Genomic DNA, 13,068 nt, shown 5'->3' with positions numbered 1-13,068 from the left:
GCTATAATTTAAAACGAATGATTTCTTTGTCCCCCATCTTGCCACTTTAACCAACAGTCATTGCTTCACTTGCAGCAGAAAATGAACTTAAATCTTGTATTGTTTTACAACTTGTGAACAATTTGTACTGAATATACCAGTAAAGATTATGATGAAAGCTTTTAAAATAATTTTTTAAAAATTGCTAACAAAAAAATTATAATTGAATTCTAGTTTCTTTTGTTCCTTTTCCGGTTTGAAGTTAATTGTTTATTCTCATTGAAAGCATTCTTGCCAGGATCACATATGCCTCTGCAAAGCAAGTTGAATAAGGATCAATTATATTATTAAATCTATTGGTCATAAATGCTACAATATTACATAGCATAGTTTTATGTTTTATTTAGCATAGCATAATTACATACTTGCAGAGAAAACTTTAATGCAGAACACAATTAATTTGTAAAACATTAAATTTCTTTCAAATATTTAATGTTGTAATCTTGCCCCTACCTGGAGGTACATGCATGTCTTTAGTCTTCATTTCCCATTGGGCTTATTCATGATAAGGCTCAACATCAGATAGATTTTGCTTTAAGTCTACTCTATTTGTACATGGAGCTTGAGGTATCCTAGGCACTGTATTCTTCCCTTGGAACTGCACACTGGAGCAGGGGGGCTCCCCTGGCAGGCTCCCCAGGCACTAGCCAGCCGTGCCTTATCTAGCACATGTTTGGAGGCCATGTCAAGGCTGTGCACTGCAGCCCTGGAGGTGTTCCTGGAGAATTCCAGGAGATGAGCTCTCCACCCAGCCCAACAAAATGCCAACCTCTCTTCCTGGTTGCCCTGGGTTCTGGAGGCACAATTCAGTTGACTAGAAGGCAGGGATCTGCCTTTGGGCAGAATTTCACTGAGCTCTGCAGAATAAGCTGGTCTCCTTAACAAGCAGCATTAATATAAGGCAATCTGGACTGAGCTAGTTTCCTTATTCATAAATTATTAACAAGTAGCTAATTCTCATTCCCACCTGCAGTACATAGCTTGTGATTTTAGTGCAAGAAATTTTTTTCCACCCACACAATACTCAATGATCCATGCATAATGGACATTTGGTGTTTGTTGGTTGGTATTTCAATCAAATGTTCTTTTTCATCAAATTGCAAGGGCAGCCTGAACCAGGTTTCCTATGTGGGAAGTGAAAGAATTTACGTCACACAGTTGATCTCTCTCATTCCCATCACACAGCTGACTGCAGAGATGAGGTAGGTAACATGATATTCACAGAACCTGGGATGATTTACAAGCCACACAGAAAGCTGATAAAGATCTTTTTAGCTATTTTGAACTCAAATGAACAGCTGTGGCTCATTTACAGTTAAACAAGGACACTTCAGTTAACCTCAATTGTACTGCAAACATATTAATAAAAAATATGTTGAGAAGAACGCTTACATGCAAAGTGAAAGAGGAGCAGCTGAGTGCAGGAACTCTGGGTTGAAGAATTTCTGCTAAAGAGCAACCAAGACTCTAGAATAGTTCGAGTAAAATGAGAAAGCAGGTCTGTGATCCATGACCAAGGATTTCTGGATCTTCAGTCCTCATTGGTGTGCCTTGGTAGAAGTGGGTTGACCAGTCATGCTGTGAAACTGGCAGGTCTTCCACTCACTTTGATAGAAAAGGAACGCTGCAAAACCAAGTTACCCAGTTTCAGCTGCTGGTATTCAGCTCTAGTGATCTCATTTGAGTTCTCCAGATTTGAGCTTCTGCATCCTTCTCTCTCTAGCTATTTAAAGTCTGTTTTTCAGGTTACTCTTACTATATATGCTGTCATGTTTGACTAAGGTGGAGTTTCCTGTGGAATGGAGTGGTGTCAATCCTTCTACTTTATTAGACCTTTTCACAATACGAAAATAATCTGCTCCTAGACTATCCACAAAGCCAAGGATGTTTCCATTCAGCAAAAGTTTCTACTGTGGTGCAAATGAGAGATGGGTGGGTAAGCCAATGTTATCTTTAGAGATGACTTGAAAGTGTGCACATGAGAAGGAGGTTGCGCTTTCTCTGTTGGTGCTGTTCAGCCAGGTCACCAGAGAGGAGTTTGGCTGGACTGTACAACTGATATCCTGCAGGAATTTAAACTCCTGCTGCATTTCCAGTAGGGTTAGATATGAACCTATTTGCTGGAGCAGTGCCGCAGTCTTCTGTGTGTACATCAGAACCCCTACTTTCTTCTTCCTATTTTTGGTGGTACTTGTTACTCCTTAGGCCTGAAGTTGCTGCTGAACACTGTTAAATAGCTCTCCATATCAACCAGAACACAGCCACATTGGTGACAGAAAAAACAAATCCTTTGTGGCTATGAAAATGAACCAGAATTAGTAGCTCTGCATCTCATAGAGGTGGTTTTCTTGCACCAGCAACAAATTAGGACAGCATTTGTAAACTACAGCTCATTCACAGCACTACACAACACCACCATAGTCTGGACCACTACTCCTAAGGACTGTCCCAGATGTCCCCAATATACCGATCTTTAACAGTACTTTTGTGCCATTACATGTCCTGTTTTTTTTTTTCCCTTTAGTATATTTATTTTTACTTTCCTGGGCTCTCGATCTTGAGAAATGTTTGGTTAGGTTTTCTAAGTTCTTGAGGAACTAGTTCAATAAATCCCTGCTAGCTTGAATGAGTGCACCTTACACATCCCACCATATTTTTCATTATGTCATTTGGATACAAATGCACGTGTTTTTAATGGGAAGTTAATCCCTGAACTACAGTGAAATGATTAACCTTTCACCCTTGAATTCCTCGCTACCATATGATCTAGTTCTTATGGAGCTAAAAGTTAAAGCAATAGCAACAGCTGAAAATACTTCAGGCAAGTGGATATTTGCTCACCATGGAAGATCTTAATTGTACATGCATGTGCTTTTTTGGCTTAGGGAGCAAAGATAAATAACACGGCACAGCTACTTTGTCCTGCAAAGAAATAACTGTGCCTACTGTTATTACTGCTGACTTGGGATTCTCAAAAATAATGTGCCAGGGAAATACTGTGGAGAATTGATGTCCTGCAGTTTGCAGCTATTTCACTTTCAGTTAAAACAAAGGGTCATGACACTTGTGACATTTAGCTCATATGTAAGAACAGGTTGTACCAAGAAGGTACAGCCCATCTCAGTTTGCTCAATGCAGCAGTCACTGCATGTTCTTATCTCACTGGACATCTACGCCTAGAACCAAACAAATTAAATACACAGAATCCTCTTCATCAGATTGAGAGTGTATTTTTATTCTTGCCCTAAAATCTGTGGTGATGTGGGTGAGAGTTTTGACTACAGCATGTCTTCTTCTCCATGACTTGGAGTTGCTGAGTGAGGACTAGCCAGTGCTGCACAAGGACCTGCAAGGTGAAAGCGAGAAAAGCAGGCAGTAGGTTGGCTTTGCCTTATTTCATGTATCTTAAAGATGCTGCATACCGGTGTGCCTACCTGGGAACATGGCCAAATTCCCTGCAGCTAGGTTAAAGTGTTAAAAGTAGACTAAAATGTGCTGGTAACCTCTGTTTCTGCTTGTGTTAGTGCCTAAGTGGTTTTGAGCCAGGCTGTCCTGTTTTTATGTCCTTGCCTCTCCCTGACAGATGAGGCCAAAGCTCTAGCTAGAAGGTCAGTGTGTGCTTCCACACGCTGGAGGAGTAGCCTTCCAGTTTCCGCTGATGACCTGTTTCTGGCCTATATCAACATCCCCTCAGGCTCTCTCATTCCTAGGGTGCTGGCAGGCTTTAAAGTGGTGTGATTTCCTGGATGGCTTTTTGCATCCAGCCCCTTTAAAAGAGGGAAATGAAATTTGTTTTCACCTGGGGAAAAAAAAAAAAAAACACCAACAAACAACAGCACATTTCTCAAGTTGTTTAATGGTATCTTTCAGGAAGGACCTTCTGCATGCTGCCTCTGCTCCAGCATGCAGGTGACATGGATGGCCTCAACATCCCAGGGAGAGGAACATCTGCTTGGCCTCCGGCAGGCCTATGCCCATTTTTGGGAGAGAGGTCAGCTCTGAGCAGACCCCAGAGAGATGATGGTGGAAAAACACAGGGTAGGACAGTGGCACCTGGCCTTGAGGTCCCAGAAGAGTGTGAGGAGGAAACTGGCTGGTGGTACTTAGCCATCTCCTGCCCCTGTTCTGCTGTTTGCTTGGGCTGGCCAGAAGCCAGGCCTGGAGGAGACTAGGAGTACCTAGTGAGCTGCCTCTGGTACCCTTTTCCATTTTTAAACAGTAGGTTTTGAGCAGTGTGATAAGCAAGAAGGACTGGAATGGAGTGTGGGGCGGCACCCCAAATGCCAGGAGGTAGCATCCTCCCAGCCTCATGGGAGAGCACCTCCTGGGGTGAAGGGGACTCACAAACAGCCTTCCATCAATATTTGTATTGGAAACACAAATTGGCTGCCCTTCTGAGGTTTCACTGACTTAGGCCAGAGAAGATTGAGGGGGATAGACTTAGGAGTTACTGCCTCCAGCTGCCCATAGTATTGTGCTGTCTTGTCCCCACAGAGGAGCTGGGGTGGCTCGGGGCAGCCTGGCTTCCCTCGGGCCCTGGCTGCCCACATGCGGTGCTCCCTGCCAGCTCCCTCTGCCTTCCCTCAGAGCAGGCACATAGCAAAAATACGTACGTGCATTTAGGCTCTTTTGCCTGTGCCTGGACCTTTTCTTCCAACTCATTTCCAAGTGCAGTGCTGAAAAACCACAGGTTTTCTCTTCTAGCTGGTCACAGCTATCGTTCCTTGACGTGTCTTTGAATCCAAGGAGCGAAAATAGTTCTGTGAGATCTATTAAGTCTCTGGCTTGTAAAATACAATAATTTCTTACTAGGTTACACTAATATTTCGTAATTCATTCTTAATATTATTCTTCAATAAAGCTCTGCACAAACAATCTATCCCACAGGAGAAACCTCTGCCAGAACCCAGATGTCAAACACATTTGCTTCAATTACAGGAGTTCATGACCTTTTCTGTTTGTTAATGTGACGCCATGGAAATAATTTACAATAAATAAGCGTGTTTCGGAGTCAGGTGCCCCACAGGGCCTTTTTCAGAGATATGACAGCCCTTCCTGAAACAGGTCTTTCCTGTTTTGTTTTTGTCTCCTAACAATGAGGTTTGGGGAACAACTTGAAACCCTGACGCTGAGCCAAGTCCGACTGCTGAGAGGTAGACAGGAAGTCAGAGATATCTCAGATTTCAAATCTTTCCTGAAATTGGCTGCTGATCAGGTTCTTCCTTTTTTCTTTTATCCTTTATCCAGTATTTCAAATTTCAAATAGCAGGCTGTATAGATCTAAACAAATTCTAAATGTATCAGCTTAAATCACCAAATCAGCTAGGAAACTATTGGAATTTCTTGGATTCAAATAGCAGATTTGAAATGTTAAGGGTTATTTGCATATAACACACTGATTTAAAGCTGAGGCTGTACTGTCTGCCTACAACATTCAGATACAAGTGCTCTACAAGTTATCTGAAGGCTAATATGTTGATAATGTATTTCCACTATCTTTTTCAGCAGATGTGACAATGTTCGCACAAACACGTGAGACTAGTGCCTGGACTAAGAGCAGCTGGCTCTTAATGAAGCCAGGGCAAGAAAAGAATGCAATTGAAAAACAAGAGCCTTAGCTCTGCTCATTCTATTGTCAGCTGTACATTATGGTTTATAATGTCTCCTAAGTTTGTTGGGTTAACCATCTCGGATTCCTAGACAGTAGCAGCAGCAAGGAATGTCTCCCAAGGAGGAAGACGAACCTTTCCCTTCTGCATTTATGTGGTCCTGCTTGTTGCTGTGGGCTATAGCTCACGGTAGGAAAACTCTAGCTCAGGGTCAGGACAGCACCCTTTCCCTCACTGGTTACTGGGATCCTCACCTTACCTTGTGCTGGTCTGGGGCTGGCAGCCATTAATAACATCAGAGATTGACAAGTAGCTGAGAAGAAATTGTTGCAGCCTATGTAGACGTCACAGCTAAACCCCTGTGTGTCTCACTGTCTGTGGAGAGACAGATCCAAAGTGTTCTGGCTCATGAAGGATGAGTCCACCATGGAGTTATTCTCACGACATATTAATGATGTGCACAAGGAAAAGCTGCCTTATAGCATAAGGCAAGACACAACAGGCCAGCAAATCTCTTTTCAAATTCGCAGTACATCCAATCTAAATGAGAGAGAGTTTAATTTGGTCACCAAAGTATTTGCCTGTAATTTTTCCTCTAGACATCCCAGCAGCACTTTCAAAAGATGCTAGACATGGTACAATAAATCTGTTCTTCTACAGCACTATCGGAGGAGACAACTGGCTGCAGTTTCAGGTAGTAGACAGAGTTCCAGCAGGTTATGTCAGGAAAGCATGACGTTAAAGAGACATTAGGAAAAAGAAAAAAAGAAGAAGAAAGCATAATAGACACAGACTGAATTAAATGATAACAGCTTTCTATAACAAAGTGTGTAGACCCCACCCAGCATATGTTGTAGAGGAAGGAAGGTGTCTGTTAAACTCAGAGGTTGTAATAGGAATGAAAAAAGCCAGTCTCCAGCTGAGAGTAGGACAGAGATGATGAGGACTACAGTTTAATGTTTCTCCCAGCAAAACCTCAGGGGATAAAGGTTACTGCTGCAAAAACTTCCATGGTAGTAAAAGCCTCTGGCTACAGAAGTTGTTTATAACAAAGGTGTGTTAACAGCTTATAGACTTCAGCTGAAAAGAACTCTGACATTTCACTGAAATCTGAGTTGGAGAAACCTTTTTTTTCTCACAAAAAACCTCTGCATACAAAACTTTTATTTAGTGGTTGCACTGGGATTTTGGCTGTGAGACACCGTATGCTTTGTGCTGGCCTTGTCCTGATAACAGCTTGCTTTTATGTCCGGACAGCTGAGCTCATTGCTTGGCTATTGCAGAATATATCACGTCATGTCAATTTCTGAAATCAAAATATTTCAGACACAGTGGTGTTAAATGCTTACTACATCTAAAGGACTCTCCTCAGCTGCTTAATTGCATTTGATATGTTTCAAACAAGGCAAGAACTATCAACCAGTGATGTTTTCCACACACATGCACTTTTTTTGCTTGAAAGGTTCTGGTGTGCTCTGTGCAAACATGATTCAGCCTCTGAACTGCTTGATACTGCAAATCAAAGTTGGCATGATTCATGAACTGTGCACAAGTGGTGGAGTTGGATTTCTGATGCAAAGGATCGCTGGGGAGAGCTCAGGCTTGAGACATCTGTGAGCATTCCTGCTCACAAACTCATTCACTGGCGTGTTTGCGCAAAGTGAAGAAAGAGCGTCAGAGTCTGCTTGAAAGCTTTTACAGACATGAAGAAGTATTCAAGAGCACTTGTGTCAGTATTTACACAAGGGCTTTTTACTGTTTCACGCCTACTTCCTAAATGGTTGAGGCCAAAGAGGATAAAGCTCTCTCCTGCTTGTAGCTCCTTTCTGTAGTCTTCTCCTCTGGCTACTCCGTTTTCACAGAGAAAAACACCGGGAAGTTGTAATTCAATAGCATAAACAAATTCGGTAACAAATGAGTAGTGTGCTGTGCAGAGGTTGAAAACAGATGAGACAGGCCTCGCTGGGGGATGTGGTAGGCAATGTGTAGCCCAGACTAATAAATTTTCCTCTGCTGGCTCTGCACGGTGCTGCTCAAGTATCTCAGCACTTGTGGAGCTCGGTGCTGTGGTTTGGCCCTGACCAGCCTAGTTTATTTGCTCAGTCTTAGCACCAGGGTGCCCTGGTTGAGGCAGTGGGAGGCGCAGAGCAGCTGTGCAGCTCCAAGAGATAGGAGGGTTGGGTGGCTGTACACGGTCATGGGACAGAAATGGGGAGAGAGGGGCTGAGAGCTTAAGGCATGGGAAGAGCATCAGGTCTCTCAAGTGAGCTTTAGTTACAGAAAGATTAGCAGCTGCTTAAGCAGCACATGGGCACCGTATGCTGGCAAGAGGCAGGCAGGAGGGAGGAATATATCTGCAGCTGGCAGATAGGCTTAGGCAGCAAAAAACAGAAGTAAATAGGTTTCACTGCTTATCTTCATGCTTGATTTCACTGGGACAAAAATCTTTAAGGGAGGGGAAGGTTCATCTACTTCTGCAGCTAAATAATATATATACCACAATTATGTTCTCTGCCTCCACACAAATGTTCTTTCCCTCCACTCAAAATCAGGTCAACCACGTCCCTTGCCATGTGCAGCTGAATTTTGTATTTATTGAAACAAACTGTCCAATTTTCAGGCTGCTTAAAGAAGAATGGAAGGTGTGTCCTTAGACATCCAACAAGCCCCAGGAATGTGAGAAGAGGCCCCCCAAGTCACAGAGAATGCCCTTTCCTGTGCCTTGAGGAAGGAGGAATATAGTCTGGCAAACTGTATTTTTCCCCTATAACTTCCTCATTAGAAATATGGTTTTTATGTCCCTTCCTACACCAGCGACGTGAGCCTGCATTCCTGGCAGCTGCTGGCTCCAGCAGCTGGAGAGCCACGCAGGCAGGTCTGCAAATCACTGCAGAGCCTGAATAGCCCTTCAGCTCTAACATGGTAACCTGATAGAGGCAAGTGCACACAGAGACCATATCAGTAGTTAAACAACATGCTTTTATGAACAGTGAAAGATAGCTTTCATTATAGTTCACATAACTCATTCATGTAAGTGAGATGCCTTGAGATGTGTGCTTAATGCATACCAAAAGATAATTTTGGAGGCTTACCAGTTATTTGTATTGCTTGAAAGGGGTGACCACACATAATCTCATCAGCTCCCTTAGCAGGAATCAAAACCTCTTTGCTCTGTGATATCCCACACTGTGCAGGGATTCACAGAGGCTCTTTGTTAGCTCAGATACTTTGTGTGCACTTTTGGCAAAGGCTCTCTCCTCACAGTGACTCTGAAGTAGCTGTGTTATGGTGCAAGATGACAAAACTCATAGTTAGAATAGTTAGCATCCGTGCTGCTATTAAATTAAAAGATAATAATAATCATAGGAAAACTGCACTCAGTGGATGAGGGATCTCTGAAAGACTGTGGCTCAAGAGCAGCAGGATGGGCATGCAAAACCTCACTCACGTACCTGAAGTTGGAAAGCACCCAGAAAGTACACAGAACTTCCTGGAGGAAACACTCCTCCTTTTTCCCACTAACACAGCCCCACTTCCTGCTTACATCTGCCTGAATCGGAGCACAGAGGCCACACACAGCCACCTGGAGCCTCCTAGAGCCTTTGCTTCCTGCAGGTTTCTGAGCCGCACCACCACGCATGGTCGCTAAATGAGCCGACAAATAGCTCAGGCTGTGGCAGGGGCTTTCACATACCTGTGCACCGTCTCACCTGACAGGGACCAGCATCTCAGCTAGAAATGCTACTTGCTAGAAAGGTATACAAATTAAAGCTTTGCTTTCCTCTCTAAGAGAAAGTCCCAGTCCTGCTTTAGCAAAGCATGGGACAGCTTTAGCACTGACTTTGCCAGCGCAACAGCCCAGCGAGCGACAGAGAAAAGCCCCTGGCAGCTGCTTGAGGATAACTCTGTCCTCGCGCGTAGTCTCACCGAGGCAGGGAAGCAGCCAGCAGGGAAATCCCCTCTCCGCGATAGGGATTGGTGACTAAGCGCCGCGCCGCACACCTGGGCGGCAGTCAGGGACGCAGCCGGCGTCCCCCTCACAGGTACCGAGCAGAGGGGCCGCCCCTGCGGGCCGGGCTGCGAGGAGGCGGCGCATGACGGCGGCAGGTGAGCGCGGGTGGCGGAGCGGAGCTTGGCGGCGGGGCCGGGAGGTGAGCGCGGGTGGAGGAGCGGAGCGGAGCGGGAGGGACGGCTGCGGCCGTGGGAAGCCCCGGAGGCCCGCGGCGAAGGGAGCGCGGGGTATCCCTGCCCGGTCGTGGATGGATCGATGCGCAGGTAGTGAGACTGCTTTGCTTGTCTGAAACGTGAGGTTGGGCTTTAGGCTTCCGGGAGAACTGCGGGCATCCTCTGCAGTTCGTGGCACAGCTCAGGCTGTGCGTGAGAATGAACCCTCGTGTGGTCGCATATAACATAACTGTTTTGTGTGCGGTTACTTAGGAAGTTACAGTGTGAATATATGGTGATGATTTTGCAATTTGTAAGTTATGATTTTCTCACCATGCATGTAACTCCTAGGACATAAAACCGCTCTAATGGTAGTTTTTGTAAACCCAGTGCATACCAATAGTTATGTTGAATGGGAGAGTGTGTTTTTAAAACCAATATGCTCTGTTCCTTAAAGAATATTGATCCATGCGTTGTTTCACGGTTCATGCTTGCAGAACATCAGTTGCCAAAGGCAGTGCTATCGGGCATTTTGTATGCAGGTGATGCTGCTCACCTACATTGCCTTGCCATCTCCCCATCCTGCCAGAGGGGCTTGGAAGGGAAGACCTCTAAGTGTCTGGAGTTGGCTGCTTTAAGACTTCATGAGCATTAACTTGGCAGCCTCCTTCCAAGATTACGCTTGGAACTGTGTCTTCTGACAAGTGGTAGACCTTGAGAAATGGAGGTAGGTAGAAAAACAGTAATCTTATTTAACTATTACAGAATTCAAATTTTCATATAAATTAGGTCCAATATTAGATTATACTTAAAACAGTCTCAGACTGGTATTGCTATAAGTAAATATCTTTGTGCAATCAAAATGTTCTTTGCAAATTAATATCTAAATGTTGTTATACCAGGTCAGAAATAACTACCTGGATCACCTTCTGCAGGTATGCTTCAAGTAATCAGTCACAGGTTAGCCAAAGCTTAAATGGAAATCCTATTGCAGCAAACTGGTCTTGTAACTTTCCTTCAGTGTGGAAGAGTGCCCAGTGTTACATGTGATGCATTTCTCTAGATAAGAATGGAAAGGTAGATATTGTGGTCATTCCTTCAGTTCACACTTGATTGTGTAGAAAGGAGACAAGATCTCAACAGCAGTATGCTGGGACAAACCTGTGAAGCACCTGGGCATCTAATGATCCTGTGGACAGCTGCTCTATGGGGCTACAGAGGGACATATGCAGTTCATACTCTCGCCCTCTGATCTGTGTAGGCTCAGGTTTTTCTCAGTAACACTTGCTGAATGCTTTGAGGTCTGCTTCTTGCTGTGGCTTGAGTTTTGTTAGCATTGATTAGTTAGGTGCCTAAGTTGTCCTGGCATCCACAAGTGAGTGAGGCATTCCTTGACACATTGTTCTCATAGAGAACAAGTATTTTCAGATTACATTTAGATTATCGGGACCCACTTAAAATACCTAAATCCCTGTAGGGGAGTATCCCACCATCTTTTTTTTTTTTTTTTTTTTTTTTTTTCTTTCTTTCCTTTCTTGCTTCTTATTCCTTAGGTTTTATCTATAACTGTTACTGAACATGAAGAGCCAAGTTCTGAATTTGCATCTTTCATTTCTCAAGAGTGCTTGACTGTAAATTTGTGTCTTGCTCTGGGTTGGTGATCTAGAACTCCTCACTTATGAAACAGTTCTGCCTTGTTTTCAGTGCAGAATTAGGTGAGCTGTGATCCTATAATTATGTGGTTAGGGCACGAATCCAAGAGTGGGGATTTCTAGTCCCCTTTCCATCTGTATGTTGAATATTAAATTTTTTCGTGAAATACATACAGTTGAGCAATATTGAATTTCAAGAAAAGTGCATTTTTTTATTAAAGTGTCCCTTGATTCTTCAAAATATGTGTAGAAGATACACCTACTGAAAACCCTACGTCCAAAAGGGGATGTTGGAACCCACAGAAGTCCCATTAGTTCCCCTGTCCTTTCCTGCACTTAATTTAGGTGATGGATCCGCAGGTGATGAATCCTCTGTCTTCCTATGCAATGGAAAGAATGAGTGTTGATGGAATTGTTCAGTCAGTCATGTGTGCATAAGCTATTAATTAATTATGTTGATGAAAAGCTCTGACTCTGGTCTCCTCTTCTTTCTCCTAATCATGCGGTTCAGTCACCTCACTTGTTTGTTCCAGTACTTCTCTTTTCTACCAGCTGATTTTCATTTTCACTTAGCCTGAGTTCGTTTTATTCATAGGTGTTTAAGTTTCAGATTTACTTTACCCCAGAGTAGTGGTTGGCTTTGGAGAGTGCTGTCCTGCTCTGGCAGCCTGTTTTCCCAATGGTGCATTCTCACTCCACTCTTGTGCAACCAACTATTGGAAAACACTTGTTTTTTTTTTCTAAATTTTTAAGCATATTTTGTTTATTCTGGTGGTTTATGTTTCCATCTAATCAGTTATCTGGGCCAACTCTTCAAGCAGCTGTGTATTTACTGGATACAGCGTGAATGGTTTTGGCATAGAAGAGCTGAACTGCCCCTCTCAGTAGCAGCCAACAGCCCCTTTGCTCTCCCCATGTGTGGTAGTGCATTCTGTGTGGTGCTTATCCAAACCCACTGTTCCCTTGTTCAAGTTCTTTTTTATTTTTTTAATTTTGTAAAATAACTACTTTGTTTACTCTGAATTGGCTCTCCTGAGATACCTTAAATCTAGTAAATGTTCTCTTTCCAGTCTAGGACAACACCCAGTATTTGTCAGCAGAGAGCTTAGGATCTCATCTTTGAAATGAGGCAAAGTGAGCCTTGACTTTAGGTAGGGAAAGCTGAGTTTAGGCTAAGCTGTTTTGTCATTCTGGTTAGGAATACAATTTGGCTTTCTGAAAAAGTCTCTGTGTGGAGAAAGAATTCTATTGATCCCTTTTGGCAGAAGGGATAAATCTTCAGACTTAAACTAAAGAGCCTCATCTGGGAAGAGGTTCGAATCTTGGATTTGATTTCGACTCATCTGTATTGCATCATATCCCTTAATCACTTTAATACATCAAGCCATGCAGAATTAGCAAGGACACTTCTCTGAAGCTTAGTATGAGTGAATGTTTGCTTGCCTGTCACCACAGCTGAAGTTTACATTAATTCCACGCCAAAAAAAAAACTATGTCAGAAATCTGATGCTTATCTTTCCTCTTAATTGTACCCTGGTGATTCTGTTTCGAAGCTTTGTTTCTCAGTTACCTAATAGCCACTTAAACTGGAAGGGACATATTTT

The 13,068-nt window shown here is 43.4% G+C and overlaps 1 protein-coding gene across 4 annotated transcripts in view; it reads left to right on the top strand.

Annotated features, from left to right (window-relative positions):
- Positions 1-9,732: 9,732 nt before the first annotated feature.
- Positions 9,733-13,068, top strand: part of TC2N (tandem C2 domains, nuclear) — a 28,548-nt gene continuing 25,212 nt past the window's right edge. For 2 of the 4 annotated variants that reach the window (XM_042869003.1, XM_042868976.1), the window contains exons 1-2: positions 9,901-9,923; positions 10,310-10,539. The gene's annotated coding sequence lies outside the window, so the exon portion shown is untranslated. Of the gene's footprint in view, positions 9,756-9,836; positions 9,924-10,309; positions 10,540-13,068 lie in introns of those variants that run through there. The other 2 variants (XM_042868984.1, XM_042868994.1) reach the window with 2 other exon arrangements.

This window comes from Lagopus leucura, unplaced genomic scaffold (genome assembly GCF_019238085.1).
Source record: "Lagopus leucura isolate 7727_CA_CO unplaced genomic scaffold, USGS_WTPT01 Super-Scaffold_1, whole genome shotgun sequence".
NCBI lineage: Eukaryota > Metazoa > Chordata > Aves > Galliformes > Phasianidae > Lagopus > Lagopus leucura.
Note: the sequence above shows the minus strand (reverse complement) of the source record. Positions and strands in the feature narration are given on the sequence as shown.